The 16,603-nt window shown below is 40.6% G+C and overlaps 1 protein-coding gene and 1 long non-coding RNA gene across 10 annotated transcripts in view; one reads left to right on the plus strand and one right to left on the minus strand.

Moving 5' to 3' along the window:
• Nucleotides 1-16,603, minus strand: part of LOC139822839 (uncharacterized) — a 273,173-nt gene that overhangs the window by 153,442 nt on the left and 103,128 nt on the right. The window lies entirely within an intron of this gene.
• The window catches only part of Mp (collagen XV/XVIII-type protein multiplexin), a 214,114-nt gene that overhangs the window by 96,766 nt on the left and 100,745 nt on the right, over nucleotides 1-16,603 (plus strand). Inside the window, exon 1 of one of the 7 annotated variants that reach the window (XM_071794952.1) lies at nucleotides 10,132-10,652. The exons of the other annotated variants lie outside the window; for them this stretch is intronic. The gene's annotated coding sequence lies outside the window, so the exon portion shown is untranslated. Of the gene's footprint in view, nucleotides 1-10,131; nucleotides 10,653-16,603 lie in introns of those variants that run through there. 7 annotated transcript variants of the gene reach the window in all.

Here is a 16,603-nt window from a genome sequence, read left to right on the forward strand (position 1 = left end):
CTCCGCTTTAGAATTTATTTAAATTTTATATCTCTAGATTATATATATGTATATTTATTTGCATTGTTGCATAAATTTTTCTCCCTCTTCCCTCTTTCTCTTTCGTCCGCTCACTTTCTTTCGTGATTTTCGCATGCCTTTTGGCTCTTGACCACCCTCTTCGGCTCTTCCGCAACGGAATCCCGTATGCCACAGGATTAATTCCAAAGGCGCGATTCGAACGATCGCGATTCCTTTGTGCACGGATCCTTTTTCCTCAGCAGTGCATCAAAGCTTGGATGTTTAATGCATTCCAAGGCTGGACAGGATTATCAAAACAAGAACGGTACATGAGACTATCGGAGTCCGATATCGTGTGCACTGAACGGTAACCGATAACTTTGCGTCGAGAATCTTAGTGAACCTCTAAGGAAAATCAGCTGATATCAGATCGGCTTTCAATAAATCAAATGCTTGGCTTGCGTTTAATCTCATAATGGTTAAACTCATTCGAATTAGAATACACTGTTATTACATTGTTTAAATAATTTGGAATATATTATTTGTATTTGGATAGTATCTACGTTTCGTCTGATAACATATAGTTTATTCAAAAGTAATCAACGTGGTCAAATATCTTTATTAAGTATTGTTAATGGTGCTTTCACTGTTATACAAACCATATTGCAATTAAAAGATATTAAATATTATCATAACTTTAGCGGAAAATTTTTCTGCGTCCTATCTTCTATCTTTAAGTAGAAAGCCCGATGTTTGAACAGCCGGTGCGCGTACAAACAGACGCTCATCGTTAGATCATAATATTTAATTTTAGGACGGTCAAAGCGTTTCAATAATAAGTAGTACGTATTTCTAAATGTACTGAAATAAACAAATAAGTAAATAATATCAAAATTTGTATAAGAACTAAAAGGAACAGAACGTTTAAGAATGATAAAATATAGTACGTATCTCTATCGGCAGTTATATTAAACGACTCCATATTTTTTAATAATTAAAATTATTTTATAAGCTACTGTAATAAAGCATACACAAAATATCATACTTTTAACTTCTTATCCCAAAATGCGTAACCCTCAACAATAATCATAAGTACATACACTACTAATTTTGATAATAAAATCAATTGTTTCTCTAAAAATTCAAAAAAATTTATACATCATTTCATATCAATCGCGAACATATACGATCATACAATCCATATCATCAAAGTTTTGACATCTGCAAGCACTGTTACGGTCACAAGTTTCAACGACAGCGCGGTTGTTGTATGACGGCTGTTCGGAGCAATCGTGAAATTCGCATCTTAACGCGCGCATCTCTGACAAACATTCCGCCGACACGACCGCAGGACAAGCGGATTTAGGAATTCCGGCACGTAAGCACCACGTACGAAATGGTCGCGTTAGCATCGAATCGCATTTCGCACGGCCACCATTCGTGGCGCACCTGTTTCAGAATGCGACGGCACTTTGCAGTCTCGCAGATAAAGACGATCGGATTTGTCTCAGTTACTTTCGGACCAATCGGCGTGCATCTTGTGGTTACCTCGGTGATATCGTTGGACTTCTCCTAAGCTTCGGTCGCTCACGTCGCGCTCATAAGTCGCGCGTCCGAGACGGATGAGAGGCCCGGATGTCGAGAGATGGATAGGGAAACGGACGGGGAAAAATACGCTGCTAGGCGAAGCAAACAAGTGTCGTGCACTAAACTGTCCACAGAGGGTGGCCATGGCAAGTCGGACATCCGCTCTTGTCCCGGCCCGCCGCTTCACGTAACAGCGCTACGTGAACAACAACACACAACACCTGAAAACTTGCTTCCTCGCGTACCGCGCGACCCCGTATCCCCGCAACGTTATACATCCAAAGGCAAACGTTCGGTAAGAGACTCCCGCGAATTTATAGCGTGTTTCCCAGTTCATCCTTTCTCGTTCAAATTTCGCGTGACTCGTGCGTTGACGTATAACGAGGGAGAAAAAGAAACAAAAAAAAAGAGGATACATGAAAGCGTCCTACTTTTTTCGTATGCAAATTTCTGTCGTGTCTCTTTTCCAGATGCAAAGAAAACGCGTTATGTAGCCCTCCTTTTTAATCTAACGAAAATAACGCGACTGCAAAAATGCATTCGCATTTCCCATATTACCCGAGTAGGTAAAGTCAATTCGGAGAAATTCTCTTTAAAGAGAATCGCGCCGGATTATACGTGAGATTCTTCAATACTGAAAACTACGATACAGAACTAACGGAAGCTGTATAAAAGCAGGCGACTGTTATTGACGTTGAAGTCAGACGATGGTCCGATGAAGCGTGAACGTTGCCGTGTGAAGCATATTCCACGTTTATCAATATGATATACGTACACCCGCCAGTATTTGCCCACGGGCACGTTACAATGGCACGTATCGCGAGAAACTAATTGTAGCCTACGATCTACTATCTATATTGCGTATTAATGGCGCAGGTTTCAGAGTGTGTATAATCCGCACCATTTGTTATTCATATTCATTCGCGAAAGCTTTAGATCCAGATTTCAGTGTGCGCGCGACGGCGAATAATAGCGAACACAGTGGGAAGATCTGCGTCTACCATTTACTGTCCCGCATGCTTTGTATCATCTGAATAAGACCTTGGATTAAACTGCAGATTAATTGTCGCTGCTGTTTGTTTCACAAATTTCTCCGTGACTCACGATTTTAATTATGTCTCGGAAAATAAATCAAGAAAAATATCAGCGCGCGCGGCGCGCGCGGATGTTTTATGTCGTAATAGGATCGTTACGACAGAAAAAGCTCGCGAGGTCAACAAGAAAGAATCATGAGAATAAAACAAAAACGGTATTCTGGGGCTTAAAAATGTATCTTTCATTATACAATGCGATGTAATTACTATGAATAACTAACCTTATCTCTTAACAAAAGCGTTATTCCTCGAGATAGTGAAACAATTTCCAGCAGGTTCTTGAAAGTTTAAATAAATCTTTCTAAAGCAATAGATTCTCGATATGACGTTTGTTAAATGTTTAAAGTTGGGTCGATTTAGTACCAGCAATTTTCCGATAAGCATTATTTTACATCTAGATATCTGTAGCATATATTATATATTTTAGAATCTTCTTTTAATCATATTAATAGAAAGTATTCTATATACTTTAATATACGTAAGATTCGTATTGCTGGTAAAAAAAAACATCTATTCGACAAGATACCCGGAATACCGTTTCTCAAAACTGCAAATATGCAAGATAAAAAATTATTACGATAATTGATAATTAATTTATCAGTTTATTAGCATATTACGAGGCATCAATTTTTATCGATACGTCATCTCTTTCTGGCTGTTGACCATTATTTTGATATTCCAAGCGGAAATGCTCTCTCTGGTCGATTTGACGTAAGTGACGTCGCCCGTTGATCAAAGACACGTTCAACTATAAAGATGATCAGTTCCCAAAAGCCCTTCGCAGACGGCAAATCTCGTTCGTTCTTGCTCGTGTGCCCGTCCGTCAGTCCTTAGAAATGTCAAGTAATACGTTTTCCTTTAAGCGAAGCCCGAGTAACCGCTAAATCGCAACTCGGCTTTTTGCAGCGACCCCCCTCGGGGCATCGACGACGGTGATGCAACGTCCTTCTTGTTATCTGAGAATTTCGGATTAACCGACTTGCCCGGACAAGTTCTCGCACGGAGGTCGGGCGTCCCGACGCCAAGCGGTTCCGAAAATCATACGCTCGATTCGTCGTCGCGGCATCCCGGGGATCCGAGACACTATCGAATTATTACGTGCTCTCGTGCTATATAAACACCGTTCACTCGAGCACAAAGACGAGGAAAATGTAGGTCATTAGGAATTAGACATCATTTCTAATTCTGTGCCGTATTAAAAAAATACACGATTTCCGATGCAAAAGCTGCTTCTAAATACGAGCTACTGTATTTCTTGCTCCTATTACACCGTCTCGAAGTCGTATCTAAGAATCAGACACCTCTCGATTTGTATAGTTTTGTTAATTTAATGAGCGTTATATGATTAATACGATTCGTTTATAACTAGATGTTATCATGAATGTTAGATGTATGATTTCATCAATAAAATGAAACTGTCTATTATAATAATCATTTTAGAAATCGAATCGTGTAAAGGTTATTGGAAAATGTGACTATTATTCCAAAGTGATTTAAAATAATAAGAACAAACTTTTTATAATAAGAACGACTTTGCGAAAAGTATTAGTATATAAATATTGTAAAATTAAAAACTTGTAATTCTAGTAATATCAAATGTCAAAAAGTTCTAATAGAGATCGAAAATAGCAACGTCGAATTTCTGATACGTGCCCTTATTATTTGTTCAATTAATGGGAAAAAAGTTCAATCCATTTAAAAATTATTATCTTTCGTCGAGACGCGCAAACGATCTCGGATATCAGTTCAAATCGTAATTTGATCCTAACGAGCAGTAAAAACGTCGATGCTGCCTTTTCTGTCGTAGACAGGAAACAGAATGCAAATGGCAAAACGGCGACACGTTCGCGCGATGAGAGACAAAAAAATGAGAGATGAGATTTCCGGTGCTAGATTACGGGCACGGATTTTCGGGAGGAGCGGAGAACGGCTGTAGGAAAAGTGCGCTGACTCGCGAACAGCTTTTTAACCCGAACGAAATTAGTTTATCGGCCGGACTGGCGCAGACTCGCGATATTCAACGTAACAACGATTAAAGGAGGAGGGGAGAAGATGAACGAAACGCGAAGATTGATGGCAGGGCGCATGTGAAGGCTAGAGAAAAGTCGAGCGGAGACAGTGCGGCGCGATAAGCGCGGAAAAAATGGGTCAACCACTATTTCGCATTTGCATTCGCGGGGTCGGACATCGATTCGCGGCAACCTGAAGGCATCCCCGCTCTCTCATCGCTCTCGCCAGAGAACGGTCCGATGGACGTGCGCGCGGTTTGTCATTTCGTGCTCGCCGCAATAGTACCGAGGACCGACCCTTTGAAAGCGCACACGCCGATATTTCGTTTATTAAGGGATATACGGGAGAACACCACGCGCGCAATTTGTCGTAAATACGTTGATTATACTCGCTACGATGCGTTAAATTACTTTTTGTATTTTCTTGTATCTTTTTTTTAACAGGAAAGTAAACAATTATACTTAATCTATCCTGAGCGTTTTAAACTTTTCTTAATCGAAAAATCGTCGAGCAGAACGTTTATTTATTCGAGAGGTAAAATTGGAACTCCCCTCGTGAATAAAATACTGTTGAAAAATCCCACGTAGCAATACCTTTTTTCCTACTGCGATACAAATTATCGACTGCGAAACGCGAAACGCGAAAATCTTGACACCTGTACCAACCATTCGCAATTAATTGTGTCGACGCTCCAGAACCAAGGAATGCGCTCGCGAATACTGCAGCCAGAACGGCACGTTGCTAAAGCGGGGACATCGCATTCTTTGATCCATCGAAACGAATAGTTCGAGCAGAGTGGCTTTTGATTCAAGATTCAAGGATGTGCACGTGACGGAAGTAATCGTTACGCACGAGCAAGCGTGTAACGAGGACGATAAGCCTTCCGTACGTCGCATTGCGGTATACTTCCGGTTAGCGAAAAACTCGATTCAAGATACTGCTTGACGAGATCAACATGGTACTTCTTGAAACGTTCGCGTGATGTAGCGTGTATATGCCTTGTCTTGAATACATTATATATTTTCCTGAACTTTTTCTACGGAAATGATAAAACGCTTATCCATCTATTTATCTTTTCAACTTGATTATCTCATACTATACATATACATTTGTACTTGACAGTGTAAAAAAAGTATCAAAATAATCTTCATAATAAGCTTTTACAAATTATTACTATAAATTAATTTATAATTAAGTCAAAGATATATTTCAACAGAAATAAACTTGACGTGAATTTTGAAAAATATTTTTTAAATATATTTATCTAATCAGTAAAATTTGAGATTGAAAACAATTACGGCAATATTGAGAAAAATGAAGGATTAGTAGTAAGTCAATAACAGTAAACAATTATAGGAATCAACGACCGTATGTTATGTTATAATATTAGCAGCAATAGCTTTCTGGGTAAAAGCCATAATAAAGCGATCATCAGCCAACTTCTAGCTAGCGTCGAAGATAGTTTTCACATTCGTGGAAACATCTTATTCTTTATATTTCATACCGTGCAACGTGCTTGCAACGAAAAATGTGTTCATGCGTAACGGAAGTAATCGGTCACGCACGAACGAGCGTATAACGAGGTCAGCAAACTCTTAGGATATTGAGTTACCGAGCAATTCAGCCCAGTAGGAAATTTCAATTTCTACTTACACCGCGTTATCGAGTGCCTCGCGCATAGCTTTATCTTTGATACAGCTAAGCGGTGGAGATTTCGTTATTCGCGAAGAAGCAATAAACGAATGGTAACGAAAACACGATACGCTATTACCAAGCACCATCTCCTCGGGAATCTCTATCTGCTTTTAAAGATTATAAAGATTTACTCCCTCTCAATCTGTTTACGAACTGTTAATGCGATCCCGCGATGAAAAAGTTCCGCGCTTTCATCACAAATTTCTATTTATTATCCTACTCTTATTCTATATTTATTATTTTACTACCTTTTTTTAGAGAGCTACTGCTGCCGATTGCTTGTTAAAGATGTATGCGCGTAAAGTGCAAATTTTCTTGAAGATACGCGAATTCTAAAGTAAAATCGGCAACAAAACGCGCGCGGAAATTGCTAAAACTGCCGTTTAATAAATCCATGATGAAAAAGAAGTTTTAACGCTATACGCCTGAATAAAACGTGGTCGAGCGTTTTATCAAACAATAACATTCATTTCAGCAGGCGCATAGTTACACGCACTGAACTCTCATTAAATCTGAAACGAACAAACACGCACGACACGTTACGGAAAGTGGTTGCAATTTTTCGCGAGCGTGGAATTACTCGAAACGAAATCGCGAATTGTACCGGAGTCCTGGAAAATCTGGGATGCGGGGAAACGAATTACCCGAGCGGACGGGAGCGAGTAACGTTTGAACGGAGAACGTGCTCATGCGTGACGGAAGTGATCGTCACGCACGACCGAGTGTCTAACGAGCAACGATGAGCCTCCGATGCAACCTTCACACCATCGCGAACCATCGGGATTACAATCCTGGTTTTGCAGCACAATAAACATCGATCCTCTCACTCTCTTCGTGGACGCACAGGGCAATCTCTCGTTCAAATTACAAGGTAATTTGCCCGATCTTGGCAAATTACCTCTATTAATTCGGCGATAAGCATCTCCTTCACGGTAGAAAAATTGTTTCGCGAGGAAAAATTAACAGCCGCGATGCGGCAATGAGTTTGTTGAATACGACGACAAAGGGAACTGAGGAATACGCTTCGTTAAACGAGAGATCATTTGTGCGTTAGAAACGCTCGCGGCAACTATAAAGTAATTGCTGTTCGCCTTCCAAATTTAACGAGCTCTTGCTTTCGTGCGAATATCAATGTAATTGTTAAACGTGCCTCTGCGAATATTTACGTAGAACTTGGTAGGTAAGAATATAATATTTTCTATAATATGTCACACGGAATTAATGGTTTTTAACTTGATTATAAGTTCTGATTAGTAGATTATCTTTCCTTAATTGAAACATTCAAGCAAAGATCGAGTTTCAAATTATAAATAGCGTTATAAACAGCGAAAACTTCTCAAAAATGAACCATGCTTTTAATTGTTAAACGGGATTAAATCGTAGCATCTTCACATTAGTTCAAGTCTGGCTCGGAATCTTTATTTGATAATCGAGAAATAGCAAGCAAATGCAGAAGTAAAAAATGATTATGCATTCGCGTGGAACAATTTTTCGGCTCATCGAACCATTAAAATCAATTCATTAGAAGAAGCAAAGTTAGGTACAAGTTACGCATTCAAACAAAATATGTCGCAACGAAACCAATCATCGTGCGTGGATAAAACTTACGTCGCAATATCTTGTGATCGATTGTAATAAAATATTGCAACAATTGCAACGTTCGCGCATTCGATTCCGATTAAACTCCGAAAGGATACAGGATTAAATTCGTACCCACGATAACGCCAAATAAATTCTTCCTACAAAAATATCCGGATATCTATATGCTTTTGTCACGGATAGTCTAAGAGTCTGTTGAAATCGTTACGACTATAAACCCCGGAAACTTTTTGGTATACCATGTCTTTTTTCGGATACCTAAACAACTCCATTATATTCCGAGAAGAATCGGATCAGGGTTTACTCAACGTGCATCGTCAAATCAGTCACATCCGAATTGAAATCGTATATTACTCTGGTTGAATCATAGCTCGTGCGTATCGAGCGCATTCGTCATATTTATATGAAAAACGCGTCATCCTAACAACCGAGCGTATTTTTTTTTAAAGTTTATGTTTCTGGGACAGCGAGTGTTGTTGACTGCTGTCCATCCTGTACTCTACCTGTCATAACACGCGTGAATTCTCGCATTCGCATAAACATCGACGCAGAACTCTCGGAATGCATTTGCGGAATTTCTGCAGTGCTCAATACCGCTCAAATTCATAGAATTCAATTAACGGAAAGGGAAGTTTGGAGCAGTTCTCGCTAACTGTTCTTCCGCCGAAAGCAGCTCGCGTTAAAAAGCGTATGAATATTAAATGTACGACGGAGCGGGAGAGAGGAGAGAAATGAGCTCGTTTTTTCTATCCCAGAAAAAGGCACCTTCCCTTCAAAGGATGAAATACACTTTACCCATCATCGTTGCGAATTAAAAGGCATCGCGGGCGTTTTTATTTTCAAGAAAATAAGAACAACTACCATGCGCTAAATCCTCTTATCTTTACGTGATGACGTGAATATGAAAATCTCCTCTGTCACCGACCTTTTAGAGCGTCCTGAGATGGTACGTAGCTTCCGTACGCGTTGCACAAGTGAGATAATCATCTCATATTTATTTATGAAAAACTCAGCAAAGCCGACACGCGGGACGATACCCGCGCCGAATATCACGCTTGACCCGCTTCCGGTTTCCTTCTGCGACGCGCGTTGTTCGTCGCATCGATCAGCTGCATAATCGCGTTCGACGTATTCTTTTCCGACAATGCCTTTCGCGTCTTTGAGAACCGCTGCTCTCCGTCGCGAAAGAAAAGAGAAGACGATCCGTGCATAACCAGCCTGTTTACGTCCTCTTGGAGAGAGAACCTTCTCGGCTTTCGTTTAAGAGAAAATTGCGAGTTGATATAATAATTGCGCTTGGAGCCCGACGGAGTTCCGACAAGGTATCGAAACGACATCCATGGATGTCACTGGCAAATGAAGCAAGGCGCTTGGCCCATTATCTCAACTTCAGACACGCGAAGTAAAGCTCCCCTAGTCAACCCTTCAAGTTGCAACGAGGTGTTGTTACGCCAACTTGCCTGACCTGTTGGAACCGATCGGTTCCTAGAGACAGGCAATTCTAAGATTTCTTACCCTTAGTTCGTTATGTATATTCTCGAGTAAAGTTTCCAATGTGCTTTATTCAACACGATTAAAACGGCTAAAACGGCTAATAAATCTTCTCTTTCTTAGCCAAGTCATGTGGTACGGTTAAACTCGAACAGTTTTATGCGCGATTAAAATTTTCCGTTGTTATTTGTCATAATAATCGATGATCCGGGCGGGAAGATAAAAATAGCATTCAGGCCTCAGGATCATTCAATACTGCGATCGGAAACAAAAAGTAAAATTCAAATGCCTATGTCATTTGCGAGATTTCCTTCGACATCATCTATCTGAAAGATCACCGAGGGATCTTCTACCCTTCCTTCTCGACAATAAACGACGTTGCTTCGCACGTCACGCATCCCCTATTTATTTATCCGCGAAGTAACACGGAGGTGGGAGCGAGTAGTGGCGGCGTGTGGCGGGGACAGACAGCAACCCCCACTCAGCGTTAGCGTCGGCGTCGGCGACGCGACTGGGGGTTGGCGCCCCGGCTTCATCGTCGTCGACGTCGTTCGGATCGCGCTCCGGTTAGTTTGCTCGCTGTCCGTGCGACGGCAGCACAGACTCTTCAATCCCTTGCCGGTGTTCTGCTCCTTGCGCCGCACGCAACCCCGACCCCCTGGCCCGCCACCCCGCACGTTCGCCACCCTCGAAGCAACTCGAGGATCCACGAATCGGCCGAACACAACCGCGGCGGCGGGCGCGCTCAAATGCCGGCCGTCCTCGTTTATGAGACGCGTCTCGACGCAGCCGACTGATGGCTGCCGCGGCCGGTCGGAAATACGAGCGTCGCGGAAAATCCGGAGGAAGTTTGCGCGGGTACGGCGACGCAGCAGAAGACGCAGGAAAAAAGCGTGAGGCCCGCAAGCGGAAGACGAGCCAGGAGCCGTGCGAAGGATCCACGAGGATCCACGAGGATCCACGAAGAGAAAAGCGTGTCAAGGTACCGTGACAACATCCTGCGTCAGGACCCTCGGAGACGAATCCGTCTTATGGTACTGTTGCGCGATCGCGAAAGTGCGCGTGCGAACCGTTCTCCACAATGTGTTCTTATTTACGTTCGGCATGGTGCTTCACGAGTGAGTTGTAGATGTTGAGAAATATCGAGGAAATACACGCGGAGTGCTCGAGTTTGGTGTAAGTAATCAAATCGACGTGGGGTAGAAGAGATGCAGCCTGCGTTACATACTACAAAAAATTGATTAGGAATGCGAGCTTTGCGGGGACGAAGACATGAGCAACTATCCCGCCTTCGCATTTCTCTCTCTCTCTCTCTCTCTCTCTCTCTCTCTCTCTCTCTCTCTCTCTCCCCCCCCTTCTTTCTTTCCGCTCCACTTTTTCTATTATTAAAATAGCGATCAAATGAAGTCGCGGTTAAAAATTAAAAAAAAAAGGAAATCGATACTTTTCAATTTACGATGCTAACATTTCTGTGATAAAATCTAAAATAGAGAGGACAGAATCACGTAAAGACAATAAATGAACCTATAAATTTTAATTAATAGAAAGAATTAATTAAACGTCGACAATGCATACCGATTCGTTATTGCGGAGACGACAGATTTTTCCTCTCCCGTTACTCTTTCATCAGCGGTTAGCTTCTATCGCAGCCATCCGGATTAAAAACTTCATCGAGATAAGACAAATTGCTTGATAAATTGGTTCGTTAACGTGGCCGAGAAAAATCTTAAATGTTAGAAGGAGCAGGACTGGCCCGCGGCGTTTGCGAATAATTTTCGTAGCGAAATCGCGGCACGTCGATCTGATAAACGTAGGAAATGTGAACTTTCGTTATCGTTAATTCGCGCGCGCGAAATGAATATACGAAAACGAAGATTACTTTTACGAATTTTTCATCTAATGCGCGCTATAAATTTCCCTCCTCATCTAGTCGCGCGACATGAAAAAGTCCGTCTATCGATACTAAAAGTTTCAAGTAAATTAATTGCTTCATTATAACGAGCCAGTGTAATTTTCTGTGCCGCGCGATACGGGAGAAAGGTCGCGAGTTCCAGGCAGTGAGCTTTTGCAAAAGAGTTTCTCTTTAGCGAGCGAGTGCCGATTTAACGCGAATTAACGTAACGACCAGCGATATTACGCAGACAGTTGTACGCGAATGAGTTTGTCGTAAGTAACGACGTAACGATGCTTTCAAAGAGTCGCGTAAAGGTAGTGTCGTTTGAAGACGAAATCTAGGAGGAGCATTCTTAATAGCGGGGAGTTCTTAGTGCACATGGCTAAACTTTTCGCTCTCTGTCGTTCCTCCTTTCTCTATCTTTCTCTATCTATCTATCTACCTATCTCCTACTTTCTCGTGAAAATAAAGAAACGAGTATCAGCACACGAGAGCTGAAACTCGTCTATCGAGATTAAAACTTTATTGAGATAAAATAAACGACTTCATCGCCGATCGAAATCGTAGGACGCAGTCAAAGCAAAAGTTGGTGGGGCCGTTTGAAATTAAATCACCTTTGACCGTCATGAGCGTCAATGAGTGAGAATTATCTCGAAGAATTCGCTATGACAGCAAACGCGTATTACACCGGTAAATCTGGGCATAACGATTATCGAGCGATTTCTTTTTTTTCTCACAAACACGTTGCGAAATAACCAGAATTACGCATTCGCGATGACCATTACGTAATGAAATAGCAGCAGCACGGCGGCTGACGATCGGACACAATTGCGCTGGTCGCCGCCACGATTGCGGCGTCGGCGCAAAATTAATGGGGCTAATTCGGCACAATAGCGAACGACGCTAAAATGACAAATATTAGTATATGTCACTGTTGTAGTCTAGCCACTCCGCGGAAATACGGTAAGATGTGTAATAATAACCGAAATTACACGGAGCATCTTTAATAAGTTATGACAAATCTAATTGAATTATTAGTCACCAAAAATAGGAAAAAGCAAATTTTAATACTCTTCCAGCGATTGTATTTATCATATAGTATGAAATATATTATCTGGATTTTTTCTGTTTGTATAAAAGATATCGAAAATATTTTCGACAAGCTGAGAAATTTAGACTTTTATTATTATTTCTACTATTTTACGCTCGTTACGTCAATGTAACGAAGTAGACAGGTTGAAATTTAAGTTTATACGTCGTAATTTGAACGTAAAAGCTTTGCTGATTAAAAAAGAAATTAGTTTATCTTTGTATTTCTTTGTTCTGTTAAAATAGTGCGTTATTCGCTATAGTGCTATTCCGCTCCATTTAATTTATTACTACTAAATATATTCTGTTTAATTTAATTTGATTTAGTCTAGAAAATAATTTATGACATCTTTGTTGTAACTGAATAATTTAATTGAAAGTTTGATTAATAATTTAATTAATATGGAATAATTTGTATCAGAGTCGCGTTGATTACATCGAATGTAACTATATTCTCCTATTGCAGCTATAGTCAGTGACGACCGGTCGTGGTAAATGGTGCAGTGATATATACCAAACGATGAACGTTAAGACCACTTATTAAGCACTAGACTTTGGAATAATCCGAGAGAGTTTCACGGGATCTATAGAATCGAATAGGCTTACGATTGATAGCTATAAGTCGACCATCGAGCAATGTGAAACGCTAATTTGACATCGGAGTTACGATTCTGATGGAGTTAGGCTCGTGGCTTTATGTAAAATTACATAGTACGTAATATCATGAATTTTAAAGCAATACCGCCATTACGTGACACTCGAAATAAATTGTTCAATTGCAAGATGCGGCTTACCACTTTCTTGCCACGTAAAGGCAGTGATCTAATTGTAAGGTAAACATATTTTTACGAAATATTTTGCTTGAGATACGTGAAACAAGTTATAATTATAAAATTAGAGACGTCCACGTATATTAAATAAATATAATGTGAATGTGTGTGTGAATCACTCTTACGCAATATTTTCAAACGCGTATGCAACTCTTTCATTTCAGAAAGTTGAAATTGGAGCATTTTTCTGTCTGCTTGCGGATAACCAAAAAAAATGCCGTAGACAAAATTGTACAGTTCAAAGAGATCAAACGCGTGTGAGAAAAAAATAATTACTCCATAAATTTTTCTCTGTGCTTCTTTTGGCTTTTTAATGAACTTATCATTCGGCTATTTAATTATACGTAATTTTAATTATAAATTTAAGGTTATTCTACTCGAATCTGATGGAAACATTAAATCGCCGAAATACCTTCACAGTTTATCGTGAAATAAATAGATAGATTTTAAACTCGAAGATCTCGAAGGAAAATGTTATTCGGTTCAGTTACATCCTTCTTTTTATCGAAAACGTTTCTTCGCGACAAATTTTTATCGTCTCTGACGTAGGAGGGTGAAATATACTGCGTTCGGTTAAACGATTCTTGCCGTATAATATTACAGTATATTACGAAATTATGTACATAATAATTAGAAATGTGTTAGATATGCAATCTGCAGCGTCGCGCTGTCTCTCCTGGCCATTTCTCACATGTTTAAATTTCCTTATACGTGACGTATCGCGTGTAATAATAAGAGCGACCGAGACATGCTCAAAATGCGTTCCCCGAGTAATTCCCAATAAGATGCATTCCGCGTGCGTTGTGCATAACTATGGATGACCAGTTTCGAGGTAAACCTCATGTTGCAGCGGAACCCGGTTCACTTGGAAATTTGATTAAGCAGACGCAGAGTGAATGTTAATAGGGATATAACAGGCGTATACCTGCATCGCATTGTGTTTAAGGATGGCCGTTCGAGGGGGTGAACTGAACTCCCAACAGAATCAGGCCTTGGCAGGAATTTTAATTGTTGCCATAAAACCGAATTGCGTCAGCAACATACGGCACAACGAGTCGCTTAGCGCGAATAGAAGCTGGTTCAATATTAAAGCTTAGACTACAATATCGTATACAAATATACTTACAATGAGAAAATAATGTCAATCATCCTGCGTTGCGAGAAAAGGTTTGTCTATTAACGATAATGCATTCATTAAATTTCCCCGCATATTTAGCATTCGTCGCGAAAAATAACATTTCTTGTAATCAAATATTATATGTATTATTAGTTACCATTATATTTTCACAATATAATTGATTTACCAAAACTGACGTAGTCAGTTTATAAGCCAAACTTAGACAAATTAGATTAATGTGATTTTATTAGGACGCTTCATATAGGATACTGTAAATTAATTGCAACTCTCCTTAATTGATCAACCGAATCTTCACGAGTTTTAAAATTTATAAAATCGTGGTATTCTAAGATACCTCGAAAAAAAATGGATCTCACAGAAGATATAATAAATGCAGACGATTTTATACCGCACACGGGATACTTAATTCCACTCGAAATCAAGCTTCGTTAAAGATTCGATTAGCGCGTTGACACAACTCACTGCTCACTCGACTCAGAGACGGACAGCGTGTCAAGGGTTTAAAGCAGAGTGGACCAAGTATTCGAGCGGTAAAGTTGACCAAAATGCAGTTAAACGCGCGGGTGTGCCGCGAAACTTGATAAAGTAAATACAACGATAGTGAGCCAGACGCGGCGCGGAAATTCACTGCGTCAATGTTATGTTTTCCACTTTAATTGCTTCATTGTGCGGATATTTTCTGCGCATTCGCACACTCGATTTCCGGGCGGAGGAACTTTCGGAGAACAAATCGAGAACGTTACACGGAGAAAAGATCACATTCTCGGTACCATCGACGATTATCATCAGAGTGCTCCGATATTTCGAATATTCGAGAAATTGCGATAAAAATATTCATTTATATGTGAATGAATTTGGCACTCAAAATTCACTTAGCAGTAACTTTCGTCCTCAAGCAGAGAGACACGGAGAGGAATTTAAGTAGTCCTTTTATATCCTTGGAAGAGACACAATACGGCGACGAAATAGATACTTCGTTCCGTTTTACACCTATACGTGGGGACGCATGAATCGACATGCCATTATGACATCACGACATACATAAGCAATGTTTTGCTGAATCGTATCTAATTTACACGTCGCTTGCCATTTGTACAATGATATTCAGGCTGACGGCGCGGCAGCCAAGCCGTCTCGAGGACAGCGATAACAGAGAAGTTTTGCGATTCGCCCGGGAAAGTTTCAATAGGAATATTCAATGGACAAGAACAGCTACTCAGCCTCCATTTAATTCGCCGGCATGCGAGCTCGTTTCTCACGGTTGCAATTTCGCGCCGCATTAGCGACAAACAATGATTGCAAGCGGTTCGTATCAGTTATTCAATCATCGTTAATGACTAAATACCGCTGCATACATCAAAACAAGTTCTGAACCACTTGGGTTTCCATTGAGTTAATGATGTCCGGCTGATTAAGTATTATGACTGGATAACACATGAACGGGTTTTCCATAATTCACATGCAATTTACTTACGGCGAGCAAAAATTAACGTTCGAATCTCTGAAATATATGTCTCGAGCTGAACTACTAGCTACTCGTACTTTATATCCAATGAGAGAAAATGAGCTCTCGTTCGTTTCTCGATATCGTATAATGTAACAAGTTCGATTTACCTGCTCTTCAAAAACAGCTTTGAAAAACGGTATTCAACGAGCTTAGCCAGGAAATTTTCGTAGTTAGAAATGTATGTGTGTCTGTGTGCCGTCATCTTTTGATCTGTAATGCAACGTAATGCGAAATGCTTCTATCTTAATAAATTAGTTTGAATTATACTCAAGTATTTTGTCGTCGCTCTCGACAGAATTGCGGTTGAATCGACGATGGAGTCACATCACGCTCCTTTTCGCTTCACGGCTTATCTTTTTGCTCTTACGTATGTGCGCGTGTATGTGTGTGTGTGCGTTGGAGATGTCACAAAAAATAGTGTAGCAACAAAACGGGTCGAGCGAAAAGGATACGAACGGAGTGGCGCGTGTGCGAAGCTTAAAGCCGTCACGGGGAAATGCCAAACACGTCACAGTGCTGAAAGAATCAGCGAGATCGGAGGTACGAAGGGTACATAAAGCCTGTCCGTACGCTATAGCGCGCACTCACGTACTATCGAATCTTTTATTTCGTTATTCCTTAGTCTCCCGTCTCTCTTCCACTATGCTGCTCCTGTTTTCTGGATTACCT

The sequence above is a fragment of the Temnothorax longispinosus genome, chromosome 12, assembly GCF_030848805.1.
Source record: "Temnothorax longispinosus isolate EJ_2023e chromosome 12, Tlon_JGU_v1, whole genome shotgun sequence".
NCBI lineage: Eukaryota > Metazoa > Arthropoda > Insecta > Hymenoptera > Formicidae > Temnothorax > Temnothorax longispinosus.